Source organism: Vanacampus margaritifer, chromosome 9 (assembly GCF_051991255.1).
Source record: "Vanacampus margaritifer isolate UIUO_Vmar chromosome 9, RoL_Vmar_1.0, whole genome shotgun sequence".
NCBI classification, from domain to species: Eukaryota; Metazoa; Chordata; class Actinopteri; order Syngnathiformes; family Syngnathidae; genus Vanacampus; species Vanacampus margaritifer.
In genome coordinates, this window is record NC_135440.1 from 3600100 (window position 1) to 3611909 (window position 11810).

General features: G+C 40.1%; 1 long non-coding RNA gene across 1 annotated transcript; it reads right to left on the bottom strand.

Moving 5' to 3' along the window:
- Positions 1-577: 577 nt before the first annotated feature.
- On the bottom strand, positions 578-10606 carry LOC144057597 (uncharacterized). Its single transcript, XR_013295293.1, has 2 exons — positions 10490-10606; positions 578-9626 (listed from the first exon to the last, which is right to left on the bottom strand). It is a non-coding gene; the product is annotated as an uncharacterized LOC144057597 (long non-coding RNA).
- Positions 10607-11810: the final 1204 nt, after the last annotated feature.

Consider the following 11810-nt stretch of genomic DNA (forward strand, 5'->3'; position numbering starts at 1 on the left):
CTTTTCCACATCGTAATTGTTTTTCTTTTTGCTTGCCTATCAGCAGCATACAGTCTCCGTTGCCGAAGTGGAAGTCTGCCAATGGCATCAGGTCTGATACGTGTTGATCGAGGCATTTTAATGCATCATTTGTGCCAGTTATGCACACAATTATGTGCGCAAATGAGGTAGTTTCAGTCTGTCTGCCGATGCAAGATAATTTGAGATGTCCCCTTGATAGTTAATATATGCGTTAAGTAAATTACTTTGTTTTGGAGAAATTTCCCTCCTGTGTAATGGATGCTGTCTTACACGTTTGCTACTTTTTAGTAGGCAATGTGAATGTTTATCACAACTACCATCATAATTCTGAGTAATCACTTGGTACTCCATTTTTATGATATCTAGTAAAAGCTCAAATGGGATTATATCTGCTTATTGAGCTGGAGCAGTCCTAACCCTGCATGAACATTGGCACTGACTAAGAGTTAATAGCAATAATATTGTATATAGTGCACCTGTATTGACACGCTCTTTTATTATACAGAAATTAAGCATGTGCAGCTGGGTCAATATGTAGTCATTTGATATTCACCTAATCAATCAATCAATCAATCAATCTTTATTTCAAACTCAAAGAAAATCCATAAAATAACAAAATAGACAAACAGAAAACAGATAATACAATTACAAACGATACAAGCACTCTCTCCAGAGCCTCCAGAGCACAGAGGTGTACCTTACACTACTGAGCTGAGGTCTTATAAGAACATATAAAATTTCATTTTCAGAGTCCATGAGTTTCATTAAAAATGTATATACAGAGTTCCGTGTAACAGCTTTCAGCTTTGAATACTACAACTGAAATAATTGAGAACTACTTGAAAAAAAAGAAGAAATCCGCATCCTCGGTGAAAAACAAATTCAAGCCAATATACAGTATGATGAATTGTGCCCCCTCATCTGTTTGTGAATCAACCACCTGACGAGTGTAAGGGAAATCGGTCCAATTAATTATTAATTGACCATTATTAAATTAATAATCAATTGAATCATAAATTGAAGGAGACTAAAATGTAATATTAAAATTAATTTTGAATCAGAACTTCTGACCACCACATCTATTTTGGATAGTTTTATCAGGACAACAGATGAGAACCTTGTTGAATCAGTCATTAAAAAGAAGGCTTTACCCTTTTTACGATTTTGTGAGTTCTTTGGTCAGCTTAGAAGTTACTATAAATCGTAAAACACACACACAGTAAGCAATCAGGTTTTGATTTTGTGCACATTTATTTTCTAACCTATGTGGGAAAATCTACTTGGAACTTAAAAGAAGCAAAACTCAAACTACTGTGATGGGCAATAAAACAAGAACGAAAATGATAAAATAATCAAAGAAAAACAAAAACAGGAAAAGATAAACGGTCTTAAACGAGGTGATGGATTTCCTAATCAAACCAACATGGGACCCACATTCAACCTAATTGTTTAACCCAATTGGAGGTACCAATTTGTACAATCTGGTTAATAAGTAATAATAATAAAGTAGTTTTCCGATACCGATACTGGTATCGGCAGAGACTCCAATACTGCCTTAAAACAGTCGTATCGGTATCAGTGAGTACTAACAAGTAACATGCCGATACCATTAATTCTGACGCTAATATAGGACTTTGCATGCAGTCTCTTGTGTCTTGTGTCTCGCTCATGCACGACATTCACTGATGTGTGACATGTTCACTGCATGCCGAGCTAAGATATCCTATTGGCCCTTGAATGCTCTGAACCAATGGCAGGACTGCTTTTTAATGTTGAGGGAAAAAAACTTGGTATCGGCATAAGCCGATACTGCAAAGCTGGGTATCGGAATCTGTATCGGGGGCCAAAAAACGGTATCGGAACTAGCGGAAAGCCTGGATGGGAGGGTCGCCAAGCCATTGTTTGAAGAAAGAGATGAAGAGAGAGAGAGAGAAAGATTCCAGTTGGGCAGCTGAGCCTCACGGTGGGGGAACGTTGACCTGTTAGCTGCGGAGAAGCCTTTTCGGTTGGGGCCTCAGAGCACCGCTGCGATCCGTTTAGCCTTTGCAGGGACCCAAAAGCAGTGTGTTTCCCTGCGCCTGTCGCCAAAAGTGATGGCTTCAGTGAGTTTGTCACGTGTTAGTCACGCAAGCCGTGTGCTGGTGGTCAAGCTAGCTGTGGTCTAGTTTTGTTTCTTGCAGCCGCGCCCGAATGCAGAGCCAGATGACACATGGACCCCCCACGGAGCAGGGGAGCCGGAGCCAGGAACCAGCAGTGTGAAGGAGCCAAGGGGGAAGAGAATGAAACAAAGAGGAAGCAGCCAAGGGGGAAGAGAATGAAACAAAGAGGAAGCCTGCCTTTATAGGGAGCTCGGTCACCTACCAACCAGGGGGTCCAGTATCGAGACTAGTACAGAACTTTACCAGCCTTGAGTTGAATTTTGGTGAAGAATGATCAGATTAAATTTAGATCCCATGTTAACTCAGATTCTAAGTTCAAACTTCAATCAAATGCAAACACGTACAGTTGAACACATCAAAAGAAATGTTACCTAGCTGACAACTGTCAAAACACGCACACATGAAAGTTAAGTGGAGAATCTGCCACTGCAATGGAACATTTTCATGACATTTCATGGAGTCAACATTTCAAAAATGGCAAACACATAACATTTCATAATTCATGAAAAAAAAAAAAGGTTTCTGGCAAAAAAAAAGTGTTTTACTTTTTTTTCCACTGTGACATGTCCATTAAATTCCTTGTCTATGATGAGGTTGCAAAAATTACAACCGGCCGATAATCGTTACACCAGCCATGGGGGACTGAAGTGATGAAGTAACTTTAGCGTCAAATTAGTAAAAACCACAAGACAGTTTTACATCAAATGCTTAGTCATGCATTCTGAAGTCAACCTAGCAAATGCTACTGAGCTGGGGCGTCCGCGCAGGTATGATTTAATTGTGACTAATGATTTCAAAAATAATGTCATATTTTTGCAGGGGTGTCAAAAAAATATATTCCAAGGGCCGCACACAGAAAAATCTAAGATTGCAAGGGCCGCTTTGACGTTCTTTATTTTGAATTTATTAGGATGACAAAAACAATCTGTCAATGTAGGTAAGAATATGCTCTGCAATTGACCTTGACATGGAGCAGATAAGTGGAGCAAATATCACAGTTCACACTGCTGAAGTCACTGCTCTAACTGAATTTTCTTTTTTAATTGGGGCAATATGAAAGGAAATTGTGTTACTATTGTAGAGAGATGTTATTGGCGGAAAACAAGAAAGTGAGAGATGGGAAGGAATTTCTTCTTTTCTTTCCCTGCTTACCACCCCATATAGAAAGTAAGCAGTACAATGCAGGCCAATAACATGGGCTGTGTCAAATGTGTATTTCAGCATATGCCAAGTGCCACAAAAAAATTGGACGGCGGGCCACAAATGTCCCTCGTAGTTTTCGACACCACATTCTTAACTAATCCTGTCATTTAGGAGACTTCTCATGCCTCAAGGAATCTAAAGGCAGTGGTGACAGTTGTCACAAGTAAAAACTGTGTAACTCTGCAAGGTCATCAATGAAGGTGAACATTTTAAACTGGAAAAAAATTATCCCCATAGAAAATACGACTCCATTCCTATCTCTGCCATAAGACCTTTGTTAACTGTGCATGCAATGTTTTGAGTCACATTTTAACATTCTTAACTTGAATCTACTAGTAGACTTTATGTATAATGCTTAAAATAACATTATTTTAGGATGAAGAAGTATATTTGATAACTTACATCAAAATGAAGGCACCCATATCACTACAAAGGAAGTCAAATTGCCTGTCAAACTTTCAGCCAATTGACAAAGGAAAGCAATACATAATTAAAAAGGTTATGTTGAAAAAAAAATGAAAGAAAAATATGTCATTCTGTTATGTCGTTACTATAACTTCACATTGTACTAAGCATAAAGAGGTGAGTTGAGTATTGCTTTTGTTGCACGTTTCATCATTATTTGACCTCTCGCTCGTACTGGCAGCATGCCACGAAAACACATACAAAAAGCTTAGCAAAAACCTAAATACACTTTTGATCAGACTAATTTTTATCACCGACCACATTGTAATTATGGTTTCCCTCAGGATGCTGTTATGACTGAAAATCATAATCATAATCATAATCATCATCTCTGGCCAAAGGATCCTCATTTGCCAAAAAATCTAAATTGAGATATTGATATATTAGAATTCTCTAGTTAATTCCCTTCAAAATGATATATAATACATGGGTGTACCAATTTTTTTTTGACAAAGTTACAGAAGTTTTAATGTTGGAAGGTTAAAATCACTGGTTTTGAAAAAAAAAATACGTGTTTTAAGTTTTGGTCCTTGCATCTTTCAAATTTCCATAGCAACTATAAAAGTTACATATTGAACAAAGAATTTTGCAAACACAATGGGAAAAAAAGTCAATATTGTGGAATTTGTCTAAAAAAAAACAACCTCTCAGTATGAATTTAAACCAGTTAGCCTCCAGCATTTAACAAAATATTCCATGCATTAGGAGCAGAGTAGACAAAAGCTCTTGGAATACGGAAGGGAATAAGATTCAGAATTTATCTCAGTAATTAGAGCACAAATAAATGAAGGTACTAGTCCCAATAGGGCCTTATAAATAAAAGCGTGATCAACAGTTTCAATCCATGTAAGACATTTAACAGCAGCATTCATCTATAACATTTCTTCATAATCCAACACAGATAAAAAATGCTGCTGGTGCTACAATATTTGCTTTTATCCTTTAATACAGTTGTTGCTGGGCTCGATGTTAAAGCCTCTAAATCACCAAAGGGATCTTTTTTTTTCTTCTGGAGAGCTCAGTATTGTTCATTCGGTAATTTTACCGATTTGACATGACATCATCATTGCTCTCCTTATTTTTAATTTTTTTAAAAAAAAATTTAATTTTTATTTTTTATATATATATATATATATATATATATATATATATAATTTTTTTTTTTTGTATTATTATTTTTTTGTATGTGGGTGAATATGCATGCGTGCGTGCGTGCATGCATTCATTAGTTCACCTAAAACCTATATAAAAAAAAATAAAATCCCATACCGTTTCCCTAAACCGTACACTTCCAGCCAGAGTCGTGAGGCCATCAGGAAACCAGAGAAAGGACCAAAGAAAAGAAAGGAAAGTGAAATCCAGCACCGACCAGACACCACCCACCAGGCCACCAACCAGAGTCCTTCACCAACCCCAGAGACATCAATTTCAACAAATCAGGGAGACCTCAAGAGACCAAAGGAGAGACTGAGGAAAGGAAGGAAGGACAGACGAAGCGGAGTGAGATCCACAGACACCAGCCTCTACCGATTCAATGACCTGAGGAAGATTGTGTCTTGAGTTTCGATAGATGCTGGTGTAGTGGATCTGGCGTGCATGAAAATCTCCACCAAAGAGGGGAGCTGTCGACCCCCGCCAGGACAGAGCAAGCGCAACACCTCAGGGCCCCCCAGGCCGTGGCAGCGCCAAAGGACGACCCCCGGGCCCCGCAGGGGCCACCGGCCGGAGAGCAAACCCAGGAGCAGTAGCGCTGAGAAAAGCGCTGAGAAAACATTCCTACGTTATCAAATATCTTTATTTTTTAACAAAAAATAATGAATTAAATAAATTAACTTAAAGATGAATAAAAAATAAATCAATCAGTAATAAAAAAATAAAATAATAATAATGAGCATACAGTAGATATACACTGGCTGGCTAAGTAGAGAAAACTAATTATTTTTATTCCGTTTCAAATGTCTGTATTAACAGCTCTTTAACCTTTAACTTTCTGAACTTGAATGGAACATTGAACATGAAATATTCTGAACACGGCTTCTCTTGCCTACTTCTTGCTGCTAGAGACCTGGCAGCGCTTCTTCTCACATAGCTGAGTCACATTTGGCTTGAGGGAGGAAGCAGTGGAGACCCTCAGTCGAGCTTGAAGATGCTCATCAGTAAGTCTGGACCTGTACTTGGACTTATTGAAGTTCAAGGTGGAGAAGAGCTTCTCACACAAGTATGTGCTCACAAAAAGGCACATGGTCCGCTTGAACATTCGGGAAAGTTCAGGGAAGCTGGGGGTCAACTCTCTCAAAAATTGCCCAAGCTTGTCTGCTTCTCCACTCACCTCCCTGAACCAACAAAGAAATATTGCACTCCCCACTTTTCTTGAAACTGTCTGTGCTCATCACCGACCTTTCTCTTCACGGCAGGCTTTGAAAGAGACATCTCTGGGATTCTGTAATGTGTTTCCACTTGGAATGAGTCTCGGGTTGAACTTTAACTTTCAGTCGCGCGGGTCTGTGGCGCATGCGCACTTTCGCTCTCCGATCGTATTGGATTACGGCAGTTCTCCGAATTTCTCAAGTGTCATGTTAACGCACTTACTGTTAAATTTCAGTTTCACTCGCGGAGATGGCTACAGACACAGACACAGGCTGGATCACGGATCATAGCGCCTCATTCAGTTCTATGCTGAGAGCAGCGGAGGACTGTGCGCGCCGAGCGGAGTGATCGGCTTCACGGCTTCTGCTCCGCCCAGCTGATTGGAGGAATGAATGAGTGAGTGAGCAAGGCACTGGACAGCCCGGCCGATGTCCCGCCCTCCAGAGCCGTATACCTCACCGTGATTGGTTCATTCAGCTCCGAACACAACAAGTGTCATTCATATCAATCTTGCGGGCCGCACGAACATTAATCTTTCATATTAAGACGGGGGCCGCAAATTATCGTCCCGGGGGCCGCAGTTGGGACGCGGGCCGCGAGTTTGAGACCAGTGCCCTAAACCTTGAATGTGACCCCACCCAGTGTATATACAAGTGTGTGTATGTGGTGCATTAAAATTGGGAGCAGGTGAACCGGAGCAGAGGGAAATGATATCCCCTCTGCTCCGATCCACCCGCCTCCCAGGCATGTCAGTGAGTGTATGTGGTGCATTAAAAAAAATAAATGGGGGGGGGACACGGACGGGGGACCGCAGCACTGCTCTATACTGCAGTCTGCCCCAGCCAATGCCCCCCCCCCCCCACCACCACCACACACACACACAGTTGTGTGGTGCATTAAAATTGGAGGGGAATTGTAGGGCGAAGACGGTGTTTCCACCCTACCAGAGCGACGTACCACGCCGGGTCGGCACCACGCCGGGGCGGCACCGCCCCGGAACCCAGGGAGAGCCCCGCAACGCAGCACCCCCCAAGAGACCCAGGGAACGGCCAAGACGCAGCCGCCACCCAGAAGCCAAAAGAGGGGCAGACCCGCCCACGCACAGCCAGGGGGGGACAGCACCTATAGAATTAACCCCCTGGCATGCAGTGAATCCGAATATTAACCCTTAGTGCCCATTGGAGGTGAATCTGCTCGATCCTGTTGGCAGCAACTGGTTTCCTGACTATAAAAACACAACCATTAGTTACAAATTGCCAAATACAGAAACATCAATGTAAGTTATCACGATGTGGTGGCTCTTGCTAACAGGCAGAATTAAGGAACCAGAATTAGGTTAAAATATTCTATATACGTAGACCATGTTTCTATAAATTTTGACATTTGGTTTTTATTTGAGGCAGATATTTTTTCCATTAAAATGTGATTTATGAAGAGGTTAGACCATTGGTCGATATTCAGAGTTTGTTTATTTTTCCAGTTAACAAGGATTGTTTTTTTTTGCGATAGTAAGGGCTACAAGTGTAGATTGAAATTGTTTATGTGGTAAGTCAGTTGTTGTTAGGTCGCCTAGCAAACACAAGTTTGGAGATAAAGGTATCCTACAGTCCAAGATAGCGCAAAGTTTTTCTGGGATTTTAGTCCAGAAATACATAACCGGAGTACATAACCATAAAGCATGAAAATACTGTAAGTGTCTGTAGTGTTTTGTAAACACTGGAGACAAATGTCGGAGTCTGAGAGTCCCATTTTCTTCATCATATATTGAGTAATGTATGTTCTATTAATAATTTTATATTGGATAAGTTGTAAATTTGTGTGTTTTGTCATTTTAAATTCGTTTTCACAAACTTGAATCCAAAAGTCAGATTCCAGAGCTATAGACAAGTCTGTCTCCCATTTTGAGATGGGTAAAGACATTTTATCAGTATATGAAAGTAATTTATATATTTTTGAAAGTTTTTTTGTTGTTGTCGGAGAAAGCTTGGTAATATCTTTAGCTAAAACAGGCGGTTGGAGCGTACCCTGAAGTATTGGAATTTGTTTCTTTATCATATTTTTAACTTGTAGATGTAAAAAATTTCCGTTTTTTATTTTATATTTTTGGAGCAAGGATGTATATGATATAAACATATTATCTGAGAAGAGATGGTGGAGATGTGTAATTCCTTTCTGCTCCCACACACCTAAATAAAACGATTGGTTGTTAAGTTGAAAGTCGGGGTTATGCCATAGGGGAGAAAGCCCGCAGGGCTCCACTTGGGCTTTTGTAATTTCTAGTGCCTTCCACCAGACAGATCAGGGTGACCGAAATCATTGGGTTTTTAAAACAATTATGTCTTAATCAATGTTGTAATGAAGATTAAATCTAGACGTCTGAGGTTATTACAATCCTTCTGTTCTAGTTCCAGCCAACATTTAGTATCTCTGTTGGGTTGTGCCCATAGAATGATATATTGTAGCTGGTTAGCTATATAGTAGTACATAAAGTTTGGTGCCTCTAGACCACCTTTGGATTTACTTTTCTGAAGAGTAGATAGACTAATCTTTGCTTTTTTTTTATTCCAGTAAAATTTTGTAATGGCTGAGTCCAACAACTGGAACCAGTTCGCCGTAGGTTTAAATGGAATCATTGAGAAAAAATAGTTTATTTTGGATAAAACTTTCATTTTAATGGTGGCTATTCGTTCTATTAGAGAAATAGGAAGATTATTCCAGTGCTCCAAGTCACTATAAATGTTATCCAGAAGTGGAGAAAAGTTTAAATGAATTAAATCAGTTAATTTAGGTGAGATTTTTATGCCTAAGTATTTTAAATTACCTACAGGAAATGAGTAGTGTGGGTCCTGGCTTGCAGGTTCCATGAATTTTCTGTAATAGGTAGAAGTGTTGATTTTGTCCAGTTAATAGAATAATCTGATAACTGTGAGAATTTAGTTATTAAGTCACCAAAGGGATCTAATTCAGAAACTACAGGAGTATATCTTGGAGGAGGGGGGCATCTTTCTGTCAGGCCACACTTCTTTTAGAACAGCTCTTAATGGGAGAATCACATTTTCTCTGGCCATGGTGCTACAAGAACACCTTTAAAATAAAAGCTACGCTCTTTTTTCAGTTCAGTATAATATCTATTTAACCAACTCACAGCCCTCCTGATACGTGTGCTGAGAATCTGGCCGCAGGCGAGCAGCTTTGTCGGCTTACAGGCTCTGTACTTAGCTAAGATGGATGTGCAATTTACCTTGCAGCAGCAGCAGAAAGATGCATTACAATATAGAGCCAGTGACAAAGGGAAAGTGCTTGTTGGAGAGAAGCGGCGCTGTGACACAGAGGCGGTGACAGTGCAAGTCCGTGTGGGTCGGAGGTGGCCGTGTGCCTGAGAAGAGCCACAGCGCTGATGGCCCAGCTGTCCTGCACCAAAACAAAATCCAGAAACCTTCAAGCCAAGCAAACAAAAGCTTGGCGGAGAGTTAATCAGCATTACTCACAGTACTCAATAAATATTTAAACATTTAAGCTGCTTGGCGCTAGATGAGCTTTTTGTTGACTGTTTCCAAGCAGCATCGAGAAGAACTAATCACAAGCAAGCATGGCGCCAGATGACCACGATAATGATTTAATGCTGAGTCCAATTTCGTGGTGCTGTCAAAGGAGCATCATCAAAAGCTATATAAATCACATCAAGCTGAAAAACAATACACCAGCAAACATCTCAGATATAGCAACTGTCTGTGTCATACTGCAATGTAGAACGAACTGAAAAGAAACTAATTATATTTGAAAGTCAGTTACAAATACACAGCAGCTTTTTGTCTATTTTCTTCTTTTTTTGAATTTGTTTTTTGACCCTCCACATTTTCTGGACCTCACATGTTCTCACACCAAAGTAATATCAATATGAAAGCATCACATTTACACTAAATGGCTTGTCTTGTTCTTACATGTTCATGTATAGGATGATGTGGTCATGTGACTACCTCACAGTATTGGAATAGTGAAGTCAATTCCATTATTTAAACTGAACTGTAAAAACATTTGGGTTGATTAAAAGTACAGAGATTAAAAAAATTCTGGGGCAAAATTTAATGGACAAAGATGAACCCTTTAACAAGGTGGTGAAAAAGCAAGTATATACTGTAAACTCATCTGTGAAACACAGTGGAAGGCATATATTCTTTGATAGCAGCATTCTCTGAAGAGGCATGACATGAGAAAGCAGCAAATACAACTCAAAAGTCTGCAAAAATTAAAATATAAAAACAAACAAAACATACTGTTGACAGAGTGGTACTACGCAGCAGTAGTATTGCATCCAACTAGCTTCAGGATCAACAAATCAGTAATATATTGCTGTAACGACGGAGGAATAACTACACACAACCTGCCTGTCTATGACAGTGTGGAAGAAGTGGTAACTAACTTTAATACAAAAGAACAAAGAGTCAAAGCAAACTGTTGTGTAACATACATACATGCAACAGGGTAGCTATACAATTCAATTTTTGAGAGCACATATTTTAACACATACATGTACAGTATTTTATTTTACATAATTAATGATAAAAATGAATGTAAAATTAATACAATTAGAAAACACATTCAATTAACCCAGACATGGGCAAACCCCGACCCGCGGGCCAAATACGGCCCGTTATGCGTTTCAATCCGGCCCGCCGAACTTATCCAATAAGGCTAGAAAAAAAAAGCTTTTTTTTTTCCAGCTCAGTGGCCGAGTGGTTAGAGTGTCCGCCCTGAGATTGGGAGGTCCTGGGTTCAATTCCCGGCTGGGTCATACCAAAGACTATACTAGACTATATAACTTCTGATAAGCTCGTTTACGCACAGAAAGGGGACAGAAAGATACGCAGGGTACATTCATAACAACGTTTGCAATTTATTAAAATAAACGGGAGAATGGCAGTAAGCTTAACTCAAGATAACTGATTCAAAAAATACAATTCTTCCTGGATTTGGACATTTACAGCAGGAGACGGCACGGTTTTGTGTTGAACACAGCAATAATGTCCTGATAGTCCAGAGAATTGGTCAATTCTTTTTTGAAAGAAAGCAGGGACAAAGAGTTCAGTCTATCAGTCAACATTGTGGCACTGTTGTGTTTTGATCCTTTTGCCAGCTGAAGATAGTCTTTCTACATGTTGCCATGGGTGAGGTGAGGAGCGTGCATGCAGGAGACTGTTGATATTGGTGAAGACATCCCCGGGGCGTGCGTCGAGCACTTCTATGAGCGTTTCCTCGTTGGCTTTTGGCTTCTTTTTGAGCTGCTGCACAAACTCCGTATGCTATGCGTCCCCCACGGAGATGGAAAAGTGGTCAGAGACGGATTGGATGTACGCGCTTTGTCCTCAGCGCGTGACAGGCAGCAGCGGCTATGATGCAGCCGCATGTGTCACACGTACTGTGGGCCCGGGTTAAAAATGGGTGAGCCAATGGAAAAAAATTCTTTAACTTTACGCCTTGAATTGAAATCTATTAATAATAGATGCAGTCACCAGGTTTGACAGATCACAGTGTATGTGCTATTATAATCGATTTACATTTCTCCTCCCACTTTGCCAAATAGTGTGTAAATGCCGC